Here is a 13,333-nt window from a genome sequence, read left to right as displayed (position 1 = left end):
GCGCCATATGAGTCCACCATACCTACCTATATGCGATATTTATGTGTCGTTCTAAGTAAATTTGCATGTGTTGTATTCTAAATGTTCAAATAAATATTTTGTTTTGTATGCCCGAATCGCTCATGTAGCGATAAGGGGCTATCATTATCTTCCATGCTAAGTGAGTTATTCTCAAGATATGTGTTGATTCACTATCACTCACGAGAAAGTGGCTCGTAACCGGGATTCCGAGTCCCATGCTCAAAAGACAAATAAAATTTAATGAAACAAAACTCCCCCGGGATTGTTGTTTGTATGGATGGTACCCGTGGATTTGGCCCGCTGTGGAGTGTGATCGATTGGTGGAGGGGGTGAAAACTTTACTATTCTGTTTGGGAACCGCCTATAATGTATTTAGCATGGAAGATATTGAGATCTCTTAGTTGTTATGTTGTCAATGAAAGCATACCACCCAAAATTTTGATTCATATGTGTTTTAAAACTCAAGCTCTGGCACCTCTGCAAATCAATGCTTCCCTCTGTGACGGGCCTAACTATTTTACTTTACTGTTGAGTCGTCCTCTTCTTATAAACATCACCAACTATAGAGAGCATAATTGTCATTCTCAGTGTAAAGTGCATTGTCCCAAAGCACCACATTGTCTTTTGTATGATTGTGATATTACTTATTCTGAAATATTTATTTCTAGTCTCCTTTAAGACTCAGAAGGAGCGTCTGCATTTATGTTTTGTTTCACACATGGGGGCGAGTGAGATACCACTCTAGTATGACCAAGTCATGTGCATTGTAATATTGTTATGATTTTCGGTTACATATTATTCATTCTTAATTGTTTGAAACTCTTCACATGATTGTAGGAATGCTTCGTGCATTCTCTTTGTAGCATTGCTTTACCGCTTGTTGGACTTGTTCGTAGTACATGCTTATATACATCTAATGAAGCAAAAGAGTTTGTCAAAGTTTTCTTTGTCGCGTCCAGTTCGTTGAACTGAATTTCTCGAGGATAAGCAATATGCTAAGCTTGGGGGAGTTGATACGTCTCAAACGTATCGACTTTTCCAAACACTTTTGCTATTGTTTTGGCCTCATTCTTGCATGATTTGAATGAAACTAACCCGGACTGACGTTGTTTTCAACAGAGCTGCCTGTATGATTTTCTTGTGTGGAGGAAAATGGATTTTTAAATGTCCCGGAAAAATAAAATAAAAATAGAGAAAATCCATGCACCGAGATGAAGCTTGGGCCAGAAGATGGGCCACAAGGTGGGCACACGGCCTCCAGGCGACCTGTCGGCGCGGCCTGCCCCCTGGCCACACCGGGAGGCCGCCTGGGTGGAGTCCACCTCCTCTGGTGCCCTACCTTGGCCCCTATTTTTACCCATGACGGAAAAATCCTAGAACATAAGTCGTTTTGCAAGTTCTCGACACGGAGCCGCCGCCACCCCCGGTTCTTCTTCGGGAGAGCTAATCTGGAGGCTGCCTTGGCCTCCGGAGAGGGGAAATCGTCACCATCGTCATCACCATCACCACTCCATCATCCTCCCATGGCTTCCCCCATCATGTGTGAGTAATTCCCTCCTGTAGGTGAAGGGGATGGGAGAGATTGGATGAGTTAGATCATGTAATAGTTCGTCTGGTTGTTGGGGGCATGTTGCCTATCATCTACTATGGTGTTTATCATCTTTGCTACTACTTGTTACTCTTAATGCTTGCCACTTTGGGCGCGAGTGTCATGATTTTAGATCTGAATTCATTATGTTTTCATGAATATATTTGTGTTCTAGATCCTATCTACGAGTAGTATGCACCTATTATAGTCCGGAACCGGCGATCCCAATGGTGACAGCTTGGGACACCAAAGGGGATAGACTATAGTTTGAGGATTCTATGTATCCATTGATTGTTAATGCTTTGTTCTGGTGCTCTTTGACAGGAGCACCTTAATCTCCATAAGTTCGTTTTGGCCCCGTTGATAGCGGGATGGTAGGACAAAAGATGTTGTGCAAGTTCTTATTGCAAGCATGCACGACTACCTTGGGATACATGCCTAATGTTTGACATATGCATAGATGATCATTACTTTTGTATGTGCCTTGCCCCAAGTGAAATACATGATATCTCTCATCCATGACCAACCATCCATCTCCCTAGCCTACAATGTTTTAATACTGCTAGTTACGAGTTGCTTTACTTTCGTCGTTTTACTTTTGTTACTTTGACACTATTATTTTTGTTGCCACCGTCACTTCCATATCACCGTTGCTAATAATATTTCTTTGCCAAGCAAGTATCTTTCAGGTGCGGTTGAATTTACAACTCAACTGTTAAAGCTTATAAATATTCTCTAGCTCCCCTTGTGTCGAATCAATAAACTGGGTTGTCTTACCCGCGAAGACTGTTGCAATCCCCTACACTTGTGGGTCATTAGAGGGGATAATGTAGTACAGTAGAGATATGTATTTCCCTCAGTTATGAAATCAAGGTTATCAATCTAGTAGGAGAACCAAGGAACACTATGTAAACAAAACCTACACACAAACAAAAATACTTGCAAACCAACGCGTGGAGGAGTTGTCCATCCCTCAAAGATATTGAGATAGATTAAATTGTACAAGATTTGATAAATATATCTAACTAAAACACAAAATAAAATAAATAAAAGAAAATTTTAACAAGTTATTTTTGGTTTTAATATATGATAGAAAATAGACCCCAGGGCAATAGTTTTCACTAGAGCCTTCTCTCGAGAAAATAGCAAAGCGAATAATCATGACGATATCCAAGGCAATGATCATGTATATAGACATCACGTCCAAGATTAGTAGACCGACTCCTGCCTGCATCTACTACTATTACTCCACACATTAATCGCTATCCAGCATGCATCTAGTGTATTAAGTTCATGAAAAAAATGGAGTAATACATTAAGAATGATGACATGATGTAGACAAGATAAACTCACGTAGGAATAAACCCCATCTTGTTACCCTTAATAACAACGATACATGTTGTCATGTCTTTTTGTGTTACCGAGATTGTGCACCACAAGATCAAACCCATCACAAAGCACATCTTCCCATGTCAAGATAAATCAATCTTTGGCCAAACCAAACCGATAAATCGGAGAAGAAATACGAGGCTATAAAATCATGCATAAAAGAGTTCAAAGAAGACTCAAATTATATTCATGGATAGATCAAATCATAAACTCACAATTCATCGGATTCCAACAAACACACCGCAAAAGAGTTACATCAAATAGATTCCCAATAACATCAAGGAGAACATTGTATTGAAGATCAAAAAGAGAGAAGAAGTCATCTAGCTACTAACTACAGACGTGTAGGTCTGTGGTAAACTACTCACGCATCATCGGAGGGGCAGCAAGGATGATGAGGAACCCCTCCGTGATCATTGCCCCCTCTGACAGAGTGCCGGAAAAGTCCTCGAGATTGGATCTGATGGTTCTGGAAATTGCGGTGGTTGAAAAAGTATTATGTCGACTCCTCTAGGGTTTCCAAATTATCATTACTATTCATTAACTCTCAAACAGATATAACTGAAGCATGAGAGCATAAATATTTCTTCAAAAATTATCATATCAACTCTCAAAATAATTTAAGTGAAGCGTGAGGGTCCATTTCTTTAAAAAATTACTAACTCCCAAATTGATATAAGTGAATCAAGAGAGCATATTTATTTAAAATATAACCACTTCCGTGCTCGAAAAGATATAAGTGAAGTACTAGAGCAACTATCTAGCTCAAAACATTTAAGTGAAGCACATAGAGTATTCTAGCAAATCTTGATATGCGTGTGGCTCTATCAAACAAGTGCATTCAGCAAGGATGACTGTGACAAACTAAAAATCAAAACAAACAAAGACTCATATAATACAGAATGATTCAAGAAAAACTCGTGGTATGTGACAAATAAAAATATAGCTCCAAGTAAAATTATCGTTGGTCATTAGAAGAAAGAGGGGATGCCTTCCGGGGCATCCCCAAGCTTAGTTGCTTGGTAGTCCTTGAATATTGCCTTGGGTGACATCGGCATCCCCAAGCTTTGGCTCTTGCCACTCCTTATTCCCTCATCCGTTGTGATCTCACCCAAAACTTGAAAACTTCAATCACACAAAACATAACAAAACCTTTGTGAGATCTGTTAGTATCATAAAGCAAACCACTCTAAATATTGTTGCAGGCCCATTCATATTTATAATTGCATTATACATACTGTATTCTGACTTTACCATGGCTTATAACCCCCCCCCCCCCCCCCGATACAATCCATAGATTCATAAAATAAGCACACACTGCAACGAAAACAGAATATGACAAAAATAGAAAACAGTCTATAGTAATATGAACTTTGACCTATTTCTATAACTCTAAAAATTCTACAAAATAGGAAAATGTGGGAAATTTGTATACCGATCATGTTTTATAAAATCATAGCAAAAGCACATTTCTTTGAATTTTCAAAATTCCAAAGTTGGGCGCAAAAGTTTCTGTTTTTCAACAGGATCAAATCAACTATCATCCAACATAATCTTAAAGGCTTTACTTGGCAGAAACACTAATTTAAAATGGAAACACAATCATAAGAGTATAATAATTTCATATTTATTAAATACATAAAGGAAAACAAAAATTTAAAAGATAATTATTGGGTTGCCTCCCAACAAGCGCTATTGTTTTAGGCCCCTAGTTAGGAATACTTCATAGACTCAAGTATCGTCTTCTTTAGTTTTTGCTCCATAGGTTGCCCTCATGATTGACTCATACGGTGGCTTAATTTTTTCTCTAGGGAAGTGTTCCATACCCTTTATCAACAGAAACTGAAATTTAATATTCCCTTCTTTCATATCAATCACAATACATATAGTTCGTAAAAACGATCTACCAAGTATTATGGGACAAGAAGGATTGTAATTAATATCAAGCACAATAAAATATATGGGAACATAATTCCTATTTGCAAGAATAATAACATTATTAATTCTTCCCAAAGGCTTTATAATAGTAGAATCCGCCAAGTGCAAATTAAGAGAACACTCTTCCAAATTGGTAAAACCTAACACGTCACATAAAGATTTCAAAATTGTGGAAACACCAGCACCCAAATAACATAAAGCATTGCACTTACAATTTTTTATCTTGACTTTAATGGTGGGTTACCATTCATCATACAATTTTCTAGGAATTGAAATCTCTAATTCTAACTTTTTTCTAAGGCTTTCATCATAGCTTCTACGATATGTTTAGTAAAAGCCTTATTTTGTTCATATGCATTGGGTGAATTTAGCATGGATTGTAACAAAGAAATACATTCAATCAAATAACAACTATCATAATTCATTTCTTTGTAATCCAAGAGAGTGGGTACATCACTATTTTACCTCTCCAAACCCACTTTTATCAAAAATTTCAAAAATATTTTCACCCTCCTATTTATGGGGACGCCTTTTAGCTAAATTTGACTCTGTTCAGTTCACTTATAATCAATTTTAATATTAATAAACAAGGAATCAATAGAATAAACTCAAATCATTTATACATCTTTGTCATTACTACGAAAGAAATCGGGAAGTGTCGCCTTTTCTAAAAATTCTCTTTAAGCTCTTACTATGGCGGTTATTTTCATACTTTCATCCATGGAGACATAGAAAGATTTAATTGATTCATTAACATCAATCTTGGGTGGAAAAAATTTAATCTTTAGATTTTCTACAGCATGTGTAATTCTATCAATCCTCCTAGACATATCATCAATCTTACTCATTTTTTCTACTATCATAGTGTTGAAACAATTTTGAGCATTAATAAATTATTTAATATTATTCTCAAGATCAGAGGGAATCCTATTACTATTATGATAATTTCCATAGGAATTGCCATAATTATTAGACTAAGTTATAGAAAACGTCCTAGGATTAAAATTACCCCTATAAGCATTGTTATTAAAGTTGTTCCGCGAGACAAAATTCACATCTACAGGATCATTATATTGCTAAATCAAAGTAGATAAAGGTACATCATTAAAATAAATAGGATCATTTTTACTAGCAACCAATTTCAAAAGTGCATCAACTTTTTCACTCAAAATACTAATCTCTTCAATGGAATTAACCTTTTTACTAGTAGGTGTTCTTTCGGTATGCCATTGTGAATAATTTACCATGACATTATCAAGTAATTTGGTAGCTTCACCCAAAGTAATTTCCATAAATGTACCACCCACAGCAGAGTCTAAAAGATTTCTAGAGACAAAATTCAATCTAGCATAAAAATATTGTATAATCATCCACAGATTTAAACCATGAGTAGGACAATGTCTTAGCATTAGTTTCATTCTATCCCACGATTGTGCAACATGTTCATGCTCAAGTTGCCCGAAATTCATAATTTGATTTCTAAGGGAAATAATTTTCATGGGAGGAAAATACTTAGTAATAAAAGCATCTTTGCACTTATCTCATGAATCAATACTATTTCGTGGCAAAGATGGAAACCAAATTTTTGCACGATCCCTCGAAGAGAGAGAAATAATTTTAATTTCACAATATCATTTCCACATATTTTTTATTTTGCATGTCACACAATTCTACGGAAGTGTTTAGATGGGACACGACATCCTCATTAGGACTACCATAGAATTTCTCTTTCATAACAAGATTCAATAAAAGCGACATTAATATCATAAGACTCCACACTAGTGGAGGGAGGAGCAATTAGAGTACTAATAAAATCATTATTATTAGTATTAGAAAAATCACACGATTTGGTATTTTCTCGAGTCATCGTGACTACGCAAACAAGATCACAAGCAAACAAAATATCAAACAAGAAAAAGGCAAACAAAAAATATTTTTGTATTTTTGTATAAATTTTTAGAAGCGGTGGACATGAAAACAAGAGGCAAATGGCAAGTAAATTAATTGCAAGGAGATGAGAGTTTATGCGTAGGTACTTGGTAGATGTTGATGATGTCTCCCCGGCAACGGCGCGAGAATTTCTTCGTGCTAATTGCGAGCTGCGTTAGCATTTCCCGAAGAGGAGGGGATCATGCAGTACATTAGAGGTAAGTATTTCCCTTACTTATGAAACAAAGGTTATCAATCTAGTAGGAGAACCAAACGACACTATGTATACATCATCTGCACACAAACAACAAATACTTGCAACCCAACATGTAGAGGGGGTGTCAATCCCTCAACGGTATTTAGATAGATTAAATTGTATAGGATTTGATAAATAGATCTAACTGAAACACAAAATAAAATTAATAAAAGAGAAATGCAGCAAGGTATTTTTGGTTTTAATATATGATAGAAAATAGACCCGGGGACAATTAGATCTCGTGATGCCTATATGTGGGATCATTGCCGTGAATAGATATTACCTAACTATGCACTTTTATATCAATTTCCCAACAATAATTTGTTTACCCATCGTATGCTTTCTTCGAGAGAGAAGCCTCTAGAGAAAACTATGTCCCGGGGTCTTCACAAATCATATTATTAAAACACAAAAAATATTGCTTCTATTTTACTACTGTTAAATTAATTTTATATTTATATTATCTATCCATCACAACTTACTGCTTGCAATTAACGAGTTTAAGGGGCTTCACAACCCTCTTGCCCGTGTTGGGTACAAGTGTTTGATATTTTGTTGTGTAGGTGATGAGGACGGGCATTTGTTGTTGGGAAACATCGCATAGCAAACAAAAAATCTTACGCTCGCCAAGATCAATCTATGGAGATCAACATCTACGGGAGGGGGAATGCATCTATATACCCTTGTATATCGCTAAGCCAAAGCATTGAGAAACGCAGTTGATGTACTCGAATGTCTCTTCATAAAAGAACCGGTACAAGAAGTGTCAAGTATGGTGCGATCATCATGAGAAAGCCGAGCATAGAAGTTCTGAATTATAATTCCTCTCGAGAGCTCATTGTTGGGGCATGAATATAACATTGATTTAAGCCTCCCCCAAGCTTGAGCGATGCTTTCTCTGTCACGAGGCCACAAATTATATGTATAATTCCGATCACGATGTACTAAATGCATAGAATAAAACTTTTGATGACATTCCAATTTCAACCGATTGTAGTCCCATGATCCAGTATCATCACATAGCATATACCATGTCAATGCCTTATCCTTCAAAGATAAAGGAAATACCTTCTTCTTGACTTCATCCTCGGGAAAACCTGCAAGCTTAAATAAACCACAAACTTCATCTAGATAGATTAGATGCAAATCTGGATGTGATGTTCCATCTCGTGTAAAAAGGATTAGCCAACAGTTTCTCAAGCATACCCCAAGGAAATTTAAAGCAAATATTTTCAGTAGGTGCAGCAGGTTGAGGGGCAACTATTTGTTCTTCCGTTCGAGGTGAAGATACCCCGAACAAGCCCCTCAAAGGATTAGTATCCATAGTGACAACTGACAATAAATTTCAGCACAATATATGAATGTTTCCTTACCAAGTTCCACTTACCAAAGGCGCTTCACTCCCCGGCAACGGCGTCAGAAAAGAGTCTTGATGACCCACAAGTATAGGGGATCTATCGTAGTCCTTTAGATCAGTAAGAGTGTCGAACCCAACGAGGAGCAGAAGGATCTGACAAGTGGTTTTCAGGAAGGTAAAATCTGCATGCACTGAAATTATCGGTAACAAGTAGTAGTGTGGTGAGATGATTCGTAGCAAGCAACAAGTAACAAAAGTAGTAACGGTGCAGCAAAGTGGCCCAATCCCTTTTGTAGCAAGGGACTAGCCTGGACAAAGTCTTATAGGAGGAAAAACGCTCTCGAGGACACACGGGAATTTCTATCATGCTAGTTTTCATCATGTTCATATGATTCGCGTTCGTTACTTTGATAGTTTGATATGTGGGTGCACCGTTGCTTGGGTACTGCCCTTACTTGGACAAGCATCCCACTTATGATTAACCCCTCTTGCAAGCATCCGCAACTACGAAAGAAGAATTAAGACAAAGTCTAACAATAGCATTAAACTAGTGGATCCAAATCAGCCCCTTATGAAGTAACGCATAAACTAGGGTTTAAGCGTGTGTCACTCTAGCAACCCATCATCTACTTACTACTTCCCAATGCCTTCCTCTAGGCCCAAGTATTGGTGAAGTGTTATGTAGTCGACGTTCACATAACACCACTAGAGGAAGAACAACATACAACACATTAAAATATCGAACGAATACCAAATTCACATGACTACTATTAGCATTACTTATCCCATGTCCTCGGGAACAAAAGTAACTACTCACAAAGCATAATCATATTCATGACCAGAGAGGTAATGAGTAGCATCAAGGATCTGAACATAAACTCTTCCACCAAGTAATCCAATTAGCATCAACTACAAAGAGTAATTAACACTACTAGCAACCTTACAAGTACCAATCGGACTCGTGAGATAGAGATTGGTTACAAGAGATGAACTAGGGTTTGGAGATGAGATGGTGCTGATGAAGATGTTGATGGTGATGAGTCCCCTCCGATGAGAGGAGTGTTGGTGATGACGATGGCGACAATTTCCCCCTCCGGGAGGGAAGTTTCTCCGACAGGATCGTCCTGCCGGCGCTCTAGATTGGTTCTGCTCAAGTTCTGCCTCGTGGCGGCGGCGAATCCTCCGAAAAGCTCTCCTCTGATTTTTTTTTCCGGACGAAACCCTTCATATAGCAAAAGATGAGCGCCGGAGGGGCAATAAGGGGCCCACAAGCCCCCCAGGCCCGGCCAGGGGGGTAGGTCGGGCCTCGCAGGCTTGTGGCCTCCAGGTGGCGCCCCTCTGGTACTTCTTCCACCCAGTATTTTTTATATAATCCCAAAAAATCCACGTTGATTTTCACGGCTTTTGGAGTTGCGCATAATAGGCATCTCAAACTTGCTCCTTTTTCAGGCCAGAATTCCAGCTGCCGGCATTCTCCCTCTTCATGTAAGCCTTGCAAAATAAGAGAGAAAAGGCATAAGTATTGTATTGTGAAGTGAAATAACAGCCCAAAAAGCAATAAATATCAACATGAAAGCATGATGCAAAATGGACGTATCATGGTGGAGCAATCTCGGCGGGGCTTCACGCAGCACTACCACAATCATGATGGTGGAGAAATACCACGAGAGAGAGAGAGGAGGGCTACCGCAATCCCGTGACTAACTCCTTAGTCACATTGCTTGCAAGCTTATCGTGATGTTGTATTACCGAGTGGGCCCTAAGATACCTCTCCATCATACAGAGTGATAAATCCCAGTCTTGATCCATGCCAACTCAACAAACACCTTCAGAAATACCTGTAGAGCATCTTTATAATCACCCAGTTATTTTGTGACATTTGATACACACAAGGCATTCCTCCTATGTAAAGGAGTTGCATGATCTCATAGCCATAGGAACACATACATTGACATGCAGAAAGCAATAGTAGTAAGCTTGATACGATCATATGTTATGTTTAAGGTTTGGGTGTTGTCCATCACATCATTCTCCTAATGATATGATCCCGTTATCAAATGACAACTCATGTCTATGGCTAGGAAACCTTAGCCATCTTTGATCAACGAGCTAGTCCAATAGAGACTTACTAGGGACACTTTGTTTTCTATGTATCCACACATGTATTTGAGTTTCCGATCAACACAATTATAGCATGTATAATAAATGATGATCATTAACAAGGAAATATAATAATAACCACTTTATTATTTCCTTTAGGGAATATTTCCAATAGTCTCCCACTTGCACTAGAGTTAATAATCTAGTATTACAAGTTAATGAATCTAACACCCATAGAGTTCTCGTGTTGATCATGATTTGCTCGTGGAAGAGGTTTAGTCAACGGATCCGCAACATTCAGATACGTATGTACTCTGCAAATGTTTATGTCCTCCTCCTTGATATAATTGTGGATGGAATTGAAATGATGCTTTATTTTTCTGATCCTTTTGTGAAACCTTGGTTCCTTGGCTATATCAATGGCACCAATGTTGTCACAAAATAGGGTCATTGGATCTAGTGCACTAGGCACAACTCCAAGAACCGTCATGAAATGCTTCATCCAGACACCTTCCTTCGCTGCTTCCGAGGCATCTAAGTACTTCACTTCACATGTAGAATCGGCTACCACACTTTGGTTGGAACTGCACCAGCTTACCGCTCCACTATTTAGAATAAATACGTATCCATATTGAGACTTAGACTCGTCCGGATCAGTGTCAAAGCTAGAATCAATGTAACCCTTTACGACGAGCTCTTGATCACCTCCATAAATGAGAAACATCTCCTTAGTCCTTTTCAGGTACTTAAGGATGTTCTTGACCGCTATCCAGTGTTCCGCTCTTGGATAATTTTGAAACCTTCCAGACATTCTTATGGCAAGATTGGCATCTCGTCTTTTGCATAGCATCACATGCATTATAGAGCCTATGGTGGAGCATAGGGGATGACACTCATCTTCTCTCTATCCTGTGTACTCGTTGGGCATTGAGTCTTACTCAACATCACACCTTGTAGGACACGCAAGAACCCCTTCTTGGACTGATCCATTTTGAACTTCTTCAAAACCTTATCAAAGTATGTGCTCTATGAAAGTCCTATTAACCGTCTTGACCTATCTCTATAGATCTTGATGCTTAATATGTAAGTAGCTTCTCCAAGGTCTCTCATTGAAAAACTCTTGTTCAAATATATTTTCACGCTTTACAAAAATTATATATTGTTTCCAATCAGCAATATGTCATCCACATATAATATTAGAAATGCTATAGAGCTCCCACTCACTTTCTTGTAAATACAAGCTTCTCCATAAACTTGTATAAACCCAAACGCTTTGATCACCTCATTAAAGCAAAGATTCCAACTCTGAGATGCCTGCACAGTCCAAAAATGGATCGCTCGAGCTTGCACACTTTGTCAGCATTCTCTGGATCGACAAAACCTTCCAGTTGCATCATATACAACTCTTCCTTAAGGAAACCGTTAAGGAATGTTGTTTTGACATCCATCTGCCAGATTTCATAATCAAAAAATGGAGCTATTGCTAACATGACTCTGAAGGAGTTAAGCATCGCTACGGGTGAGAAAGTCTTATCATAGTCAACTCGTTGAACTTGTGAAAAACCCTTTTCCACAAGTCAAGCTTTATAGACGGTGATATTATTGTCATCATTCGTCTTCCTCTTAAAGATCCATTTGTTTTGAATAGCCTTTTGACACTCGGGTAATACTTACAAAGTCCACACTTTGTTTTCATATATGGATCCCATCTCGGATTTCATGGCCTCTAACCATTTGTCGAAATCCGGGGCCACCATCGCTTCTCCATAGCTCATAAGTTCATCGTTGTCCAACAACATGACCTCTAAGACAATATTGCTGTACCAATCACGAGCAGTATGCGTCCTTGTCAACCTACGAGGTTCCATAGTAACTTGATCTGACGCTTCATGATCACCATCATCAACTTCCTCTTCAACTGATGTAGGCATCACAGGAAGATCTTCCTGCGCCTTGATACCCTCTGGTTGAAGTGATGGTTCAGTAACCTCATCAAGTTCTATCTTCCTCCCACTCAATTCTTTCAAGAGAAACTCTTTCTCGAGAAAGGATCCGTTCTTAGCAACAAACACTTTGCCCTTGGGTCTGAGATAGAAGGTGTACCCAACTGTTTCCTTTGGGTATCCTATGAAGATGCATTTATCCGCTTTGGGTTAGAGCTTATCAGGCTGAAGCATTTTGACATAAGTGTCACAGCCCCAAACTTTAAGAAACAACAACTTAAGTTTCTTGCCAAACCATAATTCATACGGTGTCGTCTCAATAGATTTAGATCGAGCCCTATTTAAAGTGAATGCAGTTGTCTCCAATGCATAACCCCAAAACGATAGTGGCAAATCGGTAAGATACATCATAGAATGCACCATATCCAATAAAATACGATTACGACGTTCAGACACGCCATTACGCTATGGTGTTCCATGCGACGTGAGCTGTGAAACAATCCCACACTGTCTTAAGTGCATGCCACACTCATAAATCATATATTCTCCTCCTCGACGAGATCGCATAAATTTAATCTTTCTTGTTACAATGATTCTCAACTTCACTCTGAAATTGCTGGAACTTTTCAAATGGTTTAGACTTGTGCTTCATCCAATAAATATAACTGTATCTACTCAAATCATCGGTGAAGGTGAGAAAGTAACGATATCCACCTCGCGCCTCAACACTCATTGACCACACACATCAGTATGTATAATCTCCAACATGTCACTTGCCTGTTCCATTGAACTGAAATGGGGTTTTAGTCATC

The sequence above is a fragment of the Hordeum vulgare genome, chromosome 2H (assembly GCF_904849725.1).
Source record: "Hordeum vulgare subsp. vulgare chromosome 2H, MorexV3_pseudomolecules_assembly, whole genome shotgun sequence".
In the NCBI taxonomy this organism is placed as follows: Eukaryota; Viridiplantae; Streptophyta; class Magnoliopsida; order Poales; family Poaceae; genus Hordeum; species Hordeum vulgare.
This window is presented reverse-complemented; position numbering follows the sequence as displayed.